This window comes from Diabrotica virgifera, chromosome 9 (assembly GCF_917563875.1).
Source record: "Diabrotica virgifera virgifera chromosome 9, PGI_DIABVI_V3a".
Taxonomy (NCBI): domain Eukaryota; kingdom Metazoa; phylum Arthropoda; class Insecta; order Coleoptera; family Chrysomelidae; genus Diabrotica; species Diabrotica virgifera.
Genome location: NC_065451.1, coordinates 142,129,101 through 142,144,481, shown reverse-complemented (window position 1 = coordinate 142,144,481; position 15,381 = coordinate 142,129,101).

Genomic DNA, 15,381 nt, shown 5'->3' with positions numbered 1-15,381 from the left:
CTTTGCTCTAATGGATATTATTCGGCGCATAGCTAGCTCTCGAATATGTCGCCTTTCATCAGTTATCATTGCAACCAATAAACTTTCAGGGTGGGCGAAAAATGCATTTCTTTATATAGTTATATCAACAATTTCTCTTAAATCTTTCTTTAAATATCGGCTCAAATATATACTTTTCCATAAATTGAACGGCGCATCTTTTATTTTTGGTTTGGTTTTAATAGTAAACCACATTGGGGCATATACCTTATTAATAAAAATTGCGATTTCTATTAGGTTTTCTGATGGATTCAATGTGCTTACATAGAGCCTTAAAATTCTGTTGGCAGTGGTAAGCCATATCGCATGAGATAATTTACCAGGATTCTTGGAAGCAAGACTGGCAGGAAATTCACTTGTACTTACAGCGGTGCTTATATCGAAGAGGAACTTTTGATCGGTACTTAGTTGTTCTCTATCTACTTCGGGCAGTTCACTTTTAATAGGTTTATAATTTATTACTGGTAACTGGTCGCAAATTGCTAAGCTCTTTCCGATAAGTCCCGAGAATCCCCTAGGACCAGACGTGGTTCCATCTAACTTTTCAATTAAATGCCTCAGAGGAAGTTCGTTAGAATGTAATTGGCAGACAATCCAATGCAAATGTCTACCGAATTCTTTTTCCAAAAGACACATGACACCACCGAGGTTACCTGTATTTATTACAGTTCCATCGCAACCTATTGCTAGTATATCGGATCTATTAATATTAAACTCTGTTAAAAACATACATATCGCATTCTTAATGTTTTCAGCTGACCCACTTAATGGCGAAACGTGTCCTAAATAACCTGATCCCGGTTCGTAAATAATTGAAACATGTTCTTCTGTAACCATTGTTCGTTTACTAATACCACTGTCTGCTTGAACCATTGTCATCGTCTTATCCTTTCTACCGTCGAAGTAAAGACCCTTAATAGTTAAATCCCTAACATTTTCCATTTCCTGTAAATCTAGTCGCATCTTTTTCCTTTCTCTCCTTACTTTGCTTCTATCGATAATTATCGCCGCCTCCGTAGTACACTTTATTTCTCCCTTGACCTCTTTATTTATATTTACATCATGCAATAATGCAGAAGCAATTGCTGCGGCTGGCCGGTCTGCGATTCCATACCTATCACAAGCTCTTGCAAAAGTCGGCAGGTTAATTCTTGTTTGCGATGTTGACGGCGTGGGTTGAATATCTTCCTCCAAATTTTTAAGAACTGCTTCTTTAGGCATCTCTTTTGGAATTTTTTTTTTCAAACTCAACTTGTTTCTCTCGCATAGATTCCTTAGATTTTCTTAACATTTTCTTATTAAGCTTGTCAGTTGTTAATCGGTCTAGGGATCCTATAGCCATGACTCGTGTAGTTCGCTGGTCCAAAAGAAATGGCCTTTCTAATAGCGGTACTTTGTGTGATATGTCGCAGACACATTCTTCAAACGATTTGCATTTGCAATATGCTATGTCAAACAAATAAGAAGCATTTTGCCTAAAAGATGCCACTTTATTTTTAAAACTTTCGGTTTCTTTGCGAGCGTGTGAATAAGACTTAAGGATATTGTTTAGCTTTTCGTGCTCTCTTTTTATTTGATTGGTAATTGTGACATGATGAACTGTAGGAATAGAGGCTTTTTTCCATATTTCCTCCAACGTAGTCGCAATTTCGTCATAGATTTCACCAACCTTTGGTTTGTATTGTCCTTCACTTTGTTTCTTTTGTCTTATAAAATTATAATATTGAAGCACTTGTTCCCGAGAGGGCAACATTGTTCCTCCCGAATTTAAATCAATCGAAGGCCCAATTATAGGACAATTTGTTTTACTTCGCGTCGTCATTATTTACTACGAAGTAAATCCACGACCACTATTATTTGGGTAACTTAATTTAAAGTATTCTTTATTCTCGTACAAAAACACAACACGCACTACGTAGCAGAACTTACTTAAGCGACAAATAACCAAGAACTGAACTGTGGTTGATTGAGATCGACTAGACCGAGAGCCGAGACCGCGCCGAGAGTCTGCGCTCTCAACCGACGTGACGCGATAATATGCGATGCTGACAAAAGTAGCAATGGGTTAAAAAAACGAGCTGAAGGTCAAATCGATGTTTTATTTACTGACAATTATGCATTTTTTTTTAAACAAATTTTTTTCTAGTAAATATAGAGAATTGGATTTTTCTAATGTTAAGAAGCCATAAAATGACCAATGTGTTCAATCTCAAAGTAATCCCTTAATTTGTAATCTCACATTTTTTCTTAACTTACTAAACTTTTATAGTTTCACCATGTATAATTGAAACATTGGGAAACATCGAGTAATATTTTAATAATTAGAGTCCATTCAACCTGCAAACTTAGTAAATTGCCAAATAATGTATTTTCCCATTGAACTTTAAGTTTTGCAATAGCTTCCTTTAAACTGTAGTTGCAACCTTTCAAAACGCAAGGTCCGTAGTTCGGTTGTCATGCAACTTATTGATGAATTGCATATTTTGACGAGATTATAAATTTACCAAGGGGACTATTTTGGGTTGCAGTCTAATTGAAATAGTTACCTCGTTAACAAGTGCGTAAGTCGTTGTTAGAAGTTACGCCGAGTGTAATTATTATCAGTAGCTGTCATTAAAGGCAGTCTATCATAGAAAGTTACCTGAACATCATCTATAGTGTAATTACGTAGCTGTCAATAAAACCATATTTTTTCTCCACACTCAAACATTTATTTACCATCGTCGATCGAGAAGAAGCGGACAAAGGGGCATTACAAAACAATTCGATCCTGAGATCTACGTCGAATTGTCCATTGGTCCTTCGACAAAACAACATCAAAAGGGCGTTAATTGGATTGGAGCTTCGAAGGAGACGACCCTTAGCGACCTGAAATAGCTGTTCCCCAGTTCCGTACAAGATCGACGAACGAATTCGATGTGTGGAGAAAAGAAAATATAAAGGCACCGACATTAGAAGTAGAAGCCTTCGAGAACCTTTGAGCACCAGAGAACCTGAGTAGCAGTCCTTAAGTCTACGGTTCCAGCGGTTTGGAGGTGAAAAATCTAGCGGCATCCAGAGATCCAGCTAACCAGTTCCAGTTGCAGTTCTAAGAAAGAGGCAGCGCTGCAGATTCCGGCCCACCCGGTGACATACAAGTGAACATCGGAATAAAACTGTAAGTTTTTGAATATTTATTATCATTTAGGGCAGTGCATTTTTTTATATAAAGTAAAAAGTTTATTAAAGAAACTTAAGCATCGAATTTTACTAAATTTTATTGAAATATTTATTCTGTATATCTATTTACTTAAAATATTTACTGGTAATATTTTGTCTAATTCAAATCTAACAGTTGATTATTTGGATATTAAGTATATTTGGTAATTTTGATTCTTATAATTTGAAATTCTTAAAACATTTGATTTTCTAAACATATATATAAAATCCTGACATACTGACACATTTAATAAATCAAGTTATTTTTATACTACAATCTTGCGTTTATTCAACTCCACATATTTATGTCGCATATTATGCATTTTATTATATAAAGATTTTTATTTCTCTGGTTTAAAAGTGGAATTACTTCATTGTACAAATCAGCGTTTTTTGAGGTCATTGGTTTATTATTGAGAAAGGTTTTTTTTTGCTGAGACATTATTTTGAATAAAGGTCAAGTTTATATTTAAAACATGAAGACATTATACGCAGAACAAGAAAAACTTGGACAGGAAATTGCAAAAATCTTGACTAATATTAAAAAACTGAACAAAGAAAAGCGTACTACAGAATATTTAAACATAAGGCGGCAGACAGTTGAAGAATTGTGGAATGACTTTGCGGAACAACATAATGAAATTGTAGAAAAAGGTTCAAAAGATGATAAATATTTTACATCTAACTATTACGAACAAGTACAGAAAAAATATGAAGAAACGAAAAAGGCTTTAGAGGAGTTTATTAAAAATTCATACAAGTCTTCGATAAAAATTAGAGAAGTAAAAATTAGAATGGGAAAACTTCATAATTTATTGGAAGACGACGAAAACAATGAAGATATAAAAGAGGATTTAAAAGTAGAGGTACAAAAAATAGATGCTTTAATAATGGAAATAACTGTGGAAAATGAACAGGATGCACTAGAAGCTGAAATAGAAAGATTTTATACGATGAAAAGAAGGGTGCGGTCGATTATAAAAGTAAATAAGAGATTGGAGGCGGAAGGATGCAAGAAAGAAAAAATAATACTACCTCAGGCGAAGTTGCCCTCTTTTGAAGGAAGATACGAGGCTTGGGGAACATTCTTTGATATTTTTAAACATTTGATACATGAGAATAATCAACTATCAAATGTGGAGAAAATGCAATATCTGAAGACAAGCCTCCGAGGAGAAGCAAGTAGAATAATACAACATTTAAACACAACAGAAGCAAACTACAGTGCTGCGTGGAAAATGTTGCAAGATCGGTACGATAATCCGAGGATGAATCTATTTATATTAATAGACAAGATACTTCAGGCTGCGGAGATAAAAGAAGCGTCAGCAAAGGCGCTTAAAAAATTACATGATACTATCCACGAATGCTTAGAAGCGATTAGTGGACTAGGTATAATTACAGAGTCTTGGAGTCCTCTTATAGCAAGGATAAGCATGTTGAAGTGGGACACAGAAACCAGGAGATTATATGAAACGTCAATTCAAGACAGTAGGGAGATTCCTACATATAAGTCAACACAGGAATTCCTACAAAGAAGATTCCAGACATTGGAGATGTTGGAAAAAGAAAGGAAAATAACAGATCACAAACAACAGGCAAAGAAGAAGATAACCTGTGTGGTATGTCATGAAGAACATAAACTGTACAAATGTCCAAAGTTTCTAAGTCTACCAAGTACGTGAAAGAAACAAAATCGTAAAGGAAAAACAATGGTGCAGTAGATGCCTACTACATAAAAAGGAAGTACCATGTTATTCCACTTATAGATGTGCAGAATGTAATGGACAGCATAGCTCATTATTACACATGTCAGAAGGTCATTATGACAACAGAAGGAATTCTGAAAACAGAAGGCCAAAAAATAGACCCAATTCTAGTGGGACCAGAGATGACAACAGTTACGACGGATCGTCAAGGAGACAAGAAAATACTGTGAGCTGTTTAAGTCATCAGAATGAAGAAGTGCTACTAGCAACGGCATTAGTACGAGTAAGAGACTCAAAAGGAAGCTCACAATTGATGAGAGCATTGATTGACCAAGGCTCGCAGTCATCATTCATTACGGAGCAGGCCGCTACAACTCTCGGAATAAAAAGAAAGGCTGTCCACGCTCAGATATCTGGAATTGGCAATGAAGACCAAAGGACGTCGAAATGGAGCGTGACAGTAAACTTACAGGCGCATTTCAAAAATGAATTTGAGATGAAGACCGAAGCACTTGTGCTACAAAAAATAACAAAGAATCTACCGGAAAAGGAGATACAAATAAAAGAAAGGAACCCTAGGAACTTGGTCCTGGCTGATCCAAATTTTAATGAAACAGGCCCGATAGATATACTATTAGGAGCCAAAGCATATAGTTTGATTTTACTTGATGGAATAGATCGAACGAAGAATGGTTTGCTCGCCCAAAATACTAAATTGGGTTGGATAATGTCAGGGGTAGCACAGCAAGAGCACATCCCGCAGATACAAGTACTCAGTATGTTCTGTAGGCGACAGATGCCTAGATATTCGGAAGTACCTACAACTAAAGCCATAGAGCAAACTATAGATATTAAAAAGGATTTAAAATTGGTTGAAACAAATACCAATGAAATAAAATCAGCTAATATCAAAATAGAAACTTCTGTAGTCGAGCTTGATTTCATGGAATTAGAGCCAACCCAAACTGCAGAAGAAACTAATTTCGATTCGGGAAGAAAGACACCCGAGGGAAAGGATTCTAAATCGTGTATACTTGAGGAAGAAAATCCCAAGACAATAAATGAAAGGGTTGATGATTTAATGACTCAATCCCATAAAGATGTTCAAAAAATTTCTGATATCGAGGGTACAGACCAAAATAAAACTAGAATGGTTGTACAAGAGACAGAAAGTATTAAAATGGACTCAAAAGAAATAGAACAGCTTAATAAAAGTATAGAAAATACAGAGTGTGCGAGAGCTGTTGAAAATAAAGATGCCAAGAATCATGTATTACAGTTAGAACAAGTTAATAATAATATAGAAGATGGAAAAATTGATATAAACAGTACCGAAGAAAGTGATGTGAAAGAGATAAAAGTAAATGTCCACATGTCCAGTAATGGCATGGAGGAAAATTTAAATTTTGAAAAGTTAAATACAGTTTTTAGTGCACAACAAAATGTCTTACACACTGAAACTTTTCAGAGAATAACTATTGTAACAGTTAAGGATACGGAATTTAAAACTAACAAGACTAAATTGGCAGAACAACAAATAAATACAATAATTTTAAATGCATTTTTTAATAAATGCAATAATATTCGAGGAAAAAGAGAATATGCTGTTAACTTACATGAACCAGGAAGGTTTCAAATAAAATTAGTTGAAAGGTTAGCAGAATCTAAAAATAAAATTATAAAAATTAAAACCAGTAATGTTAAAACTGCTGAAGAAGGCTTAATTGAAATAAAATATTTTAGCAAAGTCATAACACTTCGAAATAGAAACAGAAAAACAACTAGTTTGACATACAATTTAAAACAATTAGTCAGAGAGCCAAACGCACCAAACACGAATAATAGAGCATGTACTAGGTGGGAAACAATTATTTGTTATAAGTATAATATATTTAATATTTTTAACATCTTAAAACGGTCAAATGCAGACCTGAAAAGGAGGAAAAAGTCAGCAAGTATGCATATAGTGAGAAAATTAGTCAATTTTGCCACAGCTCTTCCATTGTAGGTAAAAGATGGCGTTGCTTTCTCGTTGTTGGTCCCAAGGAATCTACTTGCAGTAGATTTTTAAAAGCCGATCAACATATCCGATCATAATGTAGCTATTCGGGGAGATGAGTTCCTCGATGAGAGTTCGAAAAAAACACAGCATCACAACCAAATTTAATTAACACTTTAAAACAGTTTCATTTAAAACAGTTTCACTTAAATAGATTAGATTTGAATTAAACAGATTAGCTGAATCATAAATTCTAAATATTCACATTATAGGTAGCACTGCTCGGGTGAGATAAAATAATTCAAAAACCGAGTGAATAAGTGTTAGGATTATTGTTATATTCTTATTATTTTATATTATAATGTGTTTAAACATTTTCTATTGGTCGTCTCTTTCTTTTAAGTGGCCAATATGTTCAATCTCAAAGTAATCCCTTAATTTGTAATCTCACATTTTTTCTTAACTTACTAAACTTTTATAGTTTCACCATGTATAATTGAAACATTGGGAAACATCGAGTAATATTTTAATAATTAGAGTCCATTCAACCTGCAAACTTAGTAAATTGCCAAATAATGTATTTTCCCATTGAACTTTAAGTTTTGCAATAGCTTCCTTTAAACTGTAGTTGCAACCTTTCAAAACGCAAGATCCGTAGTTCGGTTGTCATGCAACTTATTGATGAATTGCATATTTTGACGAGATTATAAATTTACCAAGGGGACTATTTTGGGTTGCAGTCTAATTGAAATAGTTACCTCGTTAACAAGTGCGTAAGTCGTTGTTAGAAGTTACGCAGAGTGTAATTATTATCAGTAGCTGTCATTAAAGGCAGTCTATCATAGAAAGTTACCTGAACATCATCTATAGTGTAATTACGTAGCTGTCAATAAAACCATATTTTTTCTCCACACTCAAACATTTATTTACCATCGTCGATCGAGAAGAAGCGGACAAAGGGGCATTACAAAACAATTCGATCCTGAGATCTACGTCGAATTGTCCACAATGTTTTAACAAGTTTTGGCGCGTAACTTTTTTTAGGATCATGGCGGGGAATGAAAAAATGTTATAATATATATTTTTTTTAATTGTAGATTATCTACAGAAGTAAAAGCGACGTTTAGTAGTTAATGCTATTTATAAAAAAAAATATTTTTAATTTTTTGGGCCTGCGGCGGGGAATGAAGAAATTTTTTTTTTTAATTTTTAATAAATTTACAGGTCATCTACTACATCAAAGGCAACTTTTGCTAAATAGTGCTAATCAAATTTCAAAAAAAAAATTTTTCACTCCACCCTAATATACATATATACATATATATATATATATATATATATATATATATATATATATATATATATATATATATATATATATATATACATAGAAAAGAAAAATCATTGGCAAATAACTCGCAATGTGAATGTGAATACAAAATTAACAATATAAAAAGATGGAATGCAACTGCAGACACGTGTTTCTGACTCATTAGTCGTCATCAGTACAGTATAGCCAAGTTAGAACATAATAGTTTAACTTGGAAAAAGATCACTACAGGAGCAATATTACCATTTGTGACAACCATGTCAGAAGACCCTGCCTTTCAGGGCGACGACCAACACAGTCACGGAGGTAAAGCTACCTGAGGAAAGAAAAGCCAAAACCTTATAAAATAAAGGATGTTAAGTAAGCGAGTACAACTATAAACATAGAAAAGAAAAATCATTGGCAAATAACTCGCAATGTGAATGTGAATACAAAATTAACAATATAAAAAGATGGAATGCAACTGCAGACACGTGTTTCTGACTCATTAGTCGTCATCAGTACAGTATAGCCAAGTTAGAAGATAATAGTTTAACTTGGAAAAAGATCACTACAGGAGCAATATTACCATTTGTGACAACAATGTCAGAAGACCCTGCCTTTCAGGGCGACGACCAACACAGTCACGGAGGTAAAGCTACCTGAGGAAAGAAAAGCCAAAACCTTATAAAATAAAGGATGTTAAGTAAGCGAGTACAACTATAAACATAGAAAAGAAAAATCATTGGCAAATAACTCGCAATGTGAATGTGAATACAAAATTAACAATATAAAAAGATGGAATGCAACTGCAGACACGTGTTTCTGACTCATTAGTCGTCATCAGTACAGTATAGCCAAGTTAGAAGATAATAGTTTAACTTGGAAAAAGATCACTACAGGAGCAATATTACCATTTGTGACAACAATGTCAGAAGACCCTGCCTTTCAGGGCGACGACCAACACAGTCACGGAGGTAAAGCTACCTGAGGAAAGAAAAGCCAAAACCTTATAAAATAAAGGATGTTAAGTAAGCGAGTACAACTATAAACATAGAAAAGAAAAATCATTGGCAAATAACTCGCAATGTGAATGTGAATACAAAATTAACAATATAAAAAGATGGAATGCAACTGCAGACACGTGTTTCTGACTCATTAGTCGTCATCAGTACAGTATAGCCAAGTTAGAAGATAATAGTTTAACTTGGAAAAAGATCACTACAGGAGCAATATTACCATTTGTGACAACAATGTCAGAAGACCCTGCCTTTCAGGGCGACGACCAACACAGTCACGGAGGTAAAGCTACCTGAGGAAAGAAAAGCCAAAACCTTATAAAATAAAGGATGTTAAGTAAGCGAGTACAACTATAAACATAGAAAAGAAAAATCATTGGCAAATAACTCGCAATGTGAATGTGAATACAAAATTAACAATATAAAAAGATGGAATGCAACTGCAGACACGTGTTTCTGTCTCATTAGTCGTCATCAGTACAGTATAGCCAAGTTAGAAGATAATAGTTTAACTTGGAAAAAGATCACTACAGGAGCAATATTACCATTTGTGACAACAATGTCAGAAGACCCTGCCTTTCAGGGCGACGACCAACACAGTCACGGAGGTAAAGCTACCTGAGGAAAGAAAAGCCAAAACCTTATAAAATAAAGGATGTTAAGTAAGCGAGTACAACTATAAACATAGAAAAGAAAAATCATTGGCAAATAACTCGCAATGTGAATGTGAATACAAAATTAACAATATAAAAAGATGGAATGCAACTGCAGACACGTGTTTCTGACTCATTAGTCGTCATCAGTACAGTATAGCCAAGTTAGAAGATAATAGTTTAACTTGGAAAAAGATCACTACAGGAGCAATATTACCATTTGTGACAACAATGTCAGAAGACCCTGCCTTTCAGGGCGACGACCAACACAGTCACGGAGGTAAAGCTACCTGAGGAAAGAAAAGCCAAAACCTTGTAAAATAAAGGATGTTAAGTAAGCGAGTACAACTATAAACATAGAAAAGAAAAATCATTGGCAAATAACTCGCAATGTGAATGTGAATACAAAATTAACAATATAAAAAGATGGAATGCAACTGCAGACACGTGTTTCTGACTCATTAGTCGTCATCAGTACAGTATAGCCAAGTTAGAAGATAATAGTTTAACTTGGAAAAATATCACTACAGGAGCAATATTACCATTTGTGACAACAATGTCAGAAGACCCTGCCTTTCAGGGCGACGACCAACACAGTCACGGAGGTAAAGCTACCTGAGGAAAGAAAAGCCAAAACCTTATAAAAAAAAGGATGTTAAGTAAGCGAGTACAACTATAAACATAGAAAAGAAAAATCATTGGCAAATAACTCGCAATGTGAATGTGAATACAAAATTAACAATATAAAAAGATGGAATGCAACTGCAGACACGTGTTTCTGACTCATTAGTCGTCATCAGTACAGTATAGCCAAGTTAGAAGATAATAGTTTAACTTGGAAAAAGATCACTACAGGAGCAATATTACCATTTGTGACAACAATGTCAGAAGACCCTGCCTTTCAGGGCGACGACCAACACAGTCACGGAGGTAAAGCTACCTGAGGAAAGAAAAGCCAAAACCTTATAAAATAAAGGATGTTAAGTAAGCGAGTACAACTATAAACATAGAAAAGAAAAATCATTGGCAAATAACTCGCAATGTGAATGTGAATACAAAATTAACAATATAAAAAGATGGAATGCAACTGCAGACACGTGTTTCTGACTCATTAGTCGTCATCAGTACAGTATAGCCAAGTTAGAAGATAATAGTTTAACTTGGAAAAAGATCACTACAGGAGCAATATTACCATTTGTGACAACAATGTCAGAAGACCCTGCCTTTCAGGGCGACGACCAACACAGTCACGGAGGTAAAGCTACCTGAGGAAAGAAAAGCCAAAACCTTATAAAATAAAGGATGTTAAGTAAGCGAGTACAACTATAAACATAGAAAAGAAAAATCATTGGCAAATAACTCGCAATGTGAATGTGAATACAAAATTAACAATATAAAAAGATGGAATACAACTGCAGACACGTGTTTCTGACTCATTAGTCGTCATCAGTACAGTATAGCCAAGTTAGAAGATAATAGTTTAACTTGGAAAAAGATCACTACAGGAGCAATATTACCATTTGTGACAACAATGTCAGAAGACCCTGCCTTTCAGGGCGACGACCAACACAGTCACGGAGGTAAAGCTACCTGAGGAAAGAAAAGCCAAAACCTTATAAAATAAAGGATGTTCAGTAAGCGAGTACAAGCGAGTTACCTCCGTGACTGTGTTGGTCGTCGCCCTGAAAGGCAGGGTCTTCTGACATTGTTGTCACAAATGGTAATATTGCTCCTGTAGTGATCTTTTTCCAAGTTAAACTATTATCTTCTAACTTGGCTATACTGTACTGATGACGACTAATGAGTCAGAAACACGTGTCTGCAGTTGCATTCCATCTTTTTATATTGTTAATTTTGTATTCACATTCACATTGCGAGTTATTTGCCAATGATTTTTCTTTTCTATGTTTATAGTTGTACTCGCTTACTTAACATCCTTTATTTTATAAGGTTTTGGCTTTTCTTTCCTCAGGTAGCTTTACCTCCGTGACTGTGTTGGTCGTCGCCCTGAAAGGCAGGGTCTTCTGACATTGTTGTCACAAATGGTAATATTGCTCCTGTAGTGATCTTTTTCCAAGTTAACTATTATCTTCTAACTTGGCTATACTGTACTGATGACGACTAATGAGTCAGAAACACGTGTCTGCAGTTGCATTCCATCTTTTTATATTGTTAATTTTGTATTCACATTCACATTGCGAGTTATTTGCCAATGATTTTTCTTTTCTATGTTTATAGTTGTACTCGCTTACTTAACATCCTTTATTTTATAAGGTTTTGGCTTTTCTTTCCTCAGGTAGCTTTACCTCCGTGACTGTGTTGGTCGTCGCCCTGAAAGGCAGGGTCTTCTGACATTGTTGTCACAAATGGTAATATTGCTCCTGTAGTGATCTTTTTCCAAGTTAAACTATTATCTTCTAACTTGGCTATACTGTACTGATGACGACTAATGAGTCAGAAACACGTGTCTGCAGTTGCATTCCATCTTTTTATATTGTTAATTTTGTATTCACATTCACATTGCGAGTTATTTGCCAATGATTTTTCTTTTCTATGTTTATAGTTGTACTCGCTTACTTAACATCCTTTATATATATATATATATATATATATATATATATATATATATATATATATATATATATATATATATATATACAAATATACCCATATATACACACATATATATATATATATATATATATATATATATATATATATATATATATATATATATATATATATATATATACCCCACCATGTTTCACTCTTCCATTCATTGACATTTTTCATATGTTAGGTCGTCCGACCGACATAGCTCCACAGTATATGGAGGAGCGAAAGAAATCAATGTAAATCGATTTAATTTATCATATTTCACCTTTCTACAACTTTTTAGAGGGACGACTTATTATGGTTTTTTTAACATTTTGTATAATTTAGTTTGAGACATGACCGAGAGTTGCAGCGGCGCCACCGCTCTACGTATATTGACTGCAGTATACGAAATGTAGGTATTTTCGATGGTAGGTCTTCCGCTGAATATATGTTTATATTTTTACATAGCATAGGGATTCCGCAAATCGGGCAACACTGCATGCAATTAAATCTATTTTAGGAATATTTGACTGTTGGTCTCTCGCGTCGTTTATCGCCTAATATCTTGAAGTATTAGCACCGTTTATTTATGACTACCTATAGTGGTTTCATAAATAAATGCGTGTATAATTTTTCAGTGTTTTTTTATTTTTGATGTTTTTTGTTTCTGTTTTTTTTTTTGGTTTTGTTATTTTTCCATTGTTTATTAAACTATGTTTATTTGTGTGTTCATTCTAGTTTTTCAGTGGATTTAGTAGTTATTTTTTATATTTGTTTTATTTTGTTTAATCTTACATTTGATTTAGATGTGTGTACATATAATTCTATAATATAGATCAAAACATACATTTCGCTATTCTTACTATTGTATTAATTAAAATTAATATAGTGAGTTTTAGTCCACGACAAACGCATGGGCATTTTAATTCCAATTATATTTATGTAATGTATTATCGTTTATTAGTAAATATACCTGTATTTTAATAATTAATACATACATACATAATCGATTGCCTCTTATACCCATAGGTTATATGCTGCTCTCTGCAAATTTCCGCCACTTCTTCCTATCTGCTGCTAAAACTTTTGCTTCTTTCCACGATGTTCCTCTTTTCTCCAGTATTTCGTTTACATTAGTGTTCCAGGTTTTGCTTGGTGTACCCCTCGTGCTTTTATCCACTGCTTTGGTCTCCCATGCCATTTTCACTTCTATGTAACCAGTCATTCTTATCATGTGTCCAGCCCATTTAACGTCTTTTCTTTAATTTTTTCGTTGAACGATTTTACCTGTAGTTCATGTCTTATATCTTCGTTTCTGCTTTTGTCTAATCTTCTTGCTCCCACCACTATTCTAAACTATCTCATTTTTGTAGCTTGTAATCTTTTTCTTTGTCTGTCGTTCAGTACCAAGTTTTCTGCCCCGTATATTTTAATTGTCTGTATAATTAATAATATTAAATATATCGTGTATATTTATCTATCAACGGTATTATTTATATTATTTTAAAGTGCGCATGCTCCACTTGTCGTGGACTAGTCCTTGACTGTCTCCGCGAACACACTTAATAGTACGGGATCCGAATAGCAGGTCGAAATGTACCCATCTGCTTGTCGGATGAAACATTTTTTTTATTAAATTTCATACATAGACAAACACTACCAGCATGGGTTGCCTATCAAAATCGTGTCATAGCTATCCTTAAGGGGGGCCGTAGGGGTTGAAATCAACATTTTAAGCACATTTTTTTGAATTTTTTTTTTGAAAGTATGAGAGAATAATTTTATTTTTAAATTAAATAAGCATATTAAGTATAATTCCAAAACTATTTAAAAAAAATTCAAGAGAAAATATTGAAAAATAAGCCAACGGTGGACATCAGAATTTATCATTGGATCATGGTAGACAAAAAATTCAAAAAGATTTTATTAGCTTATGACTTCTCGAGGTAACGCTGTCAAGTTTCTTTTAGTTTTAATGATCTTTGACTTTTTAGTATTACTCAGAAGACAAAACAATGAAATTTTTTACAGAAAAAAGGGTGAAAATCAACATATTCATTATTGTTAAACAAAATATAAGCATAAAACAAAGTGTATTACGATATCTCGACAGTGTTACGTAAAGGAATGTCTAACGAAAATATGTACAAAATTCCAGGTGAGTTGGTCAAGTGGTTTTTGAGTTACAATGTCTAAAGTCTTTGAAAATAGCAGTTTTGAGAAAAACGCTTTTAAAGTATTGTCAACTTTTATTTTCATTTTTTTGTCTGTCAAAACATATAGTGATGCAAACCGGAATGTTTTTGAATCGCGGGGTAATTTACAAAAGAAAATGAGAACAGCTGTTGACCGTTTCTCACTAAGCTCAAGCGCGCTGGCGCGAAGATACTGCAAACCGAGTCGAAGGTAGGAAGATAGTGTTGAATATCTTCGGCTCGCTTTGCAGCAGGTTCACGTTAGCACGCTTGAACGTAAGAACAACGGTCAGCAGCTGTTCTCATTTTCTTTTGTAAATTACTACGCGATTCAAAAAGATATTCCGGTGTACATCATTTGACGATTTGACAGACAAAAAAGAAATTGAAAATAAAAGTTGACAATACTTTAAACGCCTTTTCCTCAAAACTGCTTTTTTCAAAGGCTGTAGACATTGCAACTCAAGAACTACTTGACCGACCCACCTGGAATTGCGTATTCGCGGTGTGCAAGTACTTGGAAAGGGAAACGAGAAACGACCGTGCGCGAGTCGCGGAGAAATATTGCAACTATCTTAAATAATTCATATTGTCAATTGAAATTGTCAAATTGACGTATATTTCATACCTTCTGTCATTGAGGCAGAAAAATTATATATTGC